Genomic DNA, 700 nt, shown 5'->3' with positions numbered 1-700 from the left:
CTCTGATTCAATCGAGGAAAGTGGGTGGTTGAGATATTTTCTCAGGATTGGAGAAAAAAAAAAAAAGAAAAGAAAAGAAAGGAGAAAAACAAAGAGAGGAAGGGAGAAAAGTAAAAGCGGAGGAAACGAACTATCCACAGGCGATATCCACTCCGGCTTAGTCGCGAGAAAAAGCGGGAAGGGACGGCAAAAAGCCGCGAGCGGACGGAACTCTGTCACTGTTGTCTGCCACGATCGAGCCAATCACCCGAACAACCGTCGAAAACTTTTAATCGACGGCTCCGGCCGTCTCGGCGTCTCTGCGGATGACGAAGTGACCCGACCCTCGCCACGGATCGTCGACTTTCATCCTCCCCCTCCCCCTCCCCCTCCTCCACCTCTTGGAACGGGGCTAATTTCGCAAAAACGTCCGCGTCCTTTCGCGAAATTGAAATCGGCGGCCAACGCGCCCAGACAGACCTTTTTGATCCTCTCTCGGCCCGGATACAACACTGGTGCTCGATTATTGAGACGAGTTGATCGAATGTGAAATCGCGAATCGAAGAAGGATCGTGTAGTAATAATGATGTTATATAGCCGAATTTTTGTAACGTATAATTTTTATGTGGTAAATTATTATTATTAATTTAGTATATTTATAATTATTATTAATTTTTTATCGTAATGGATTTAATATATTACTTATAAAAGTAGGTGAGTG

This window comes from Apis dorsata, unplaced genomic scaffold (assembly GCF_000469605.1).
Source record: "Apis dorsata unplaced genomic scaffold, Apis dorsata 1.3 scaffold_139, whole genome shotgun sequence".
In the NCBI taxonomy this organism is placed as follows: Eukaryota; Metazoa; Arthropoda; class Insecta; order Hymenoptera; family Apidae; genus Apis; species Apis dorsata.
Note: the sequence above shows the minus strand (reverse complement) of the source record.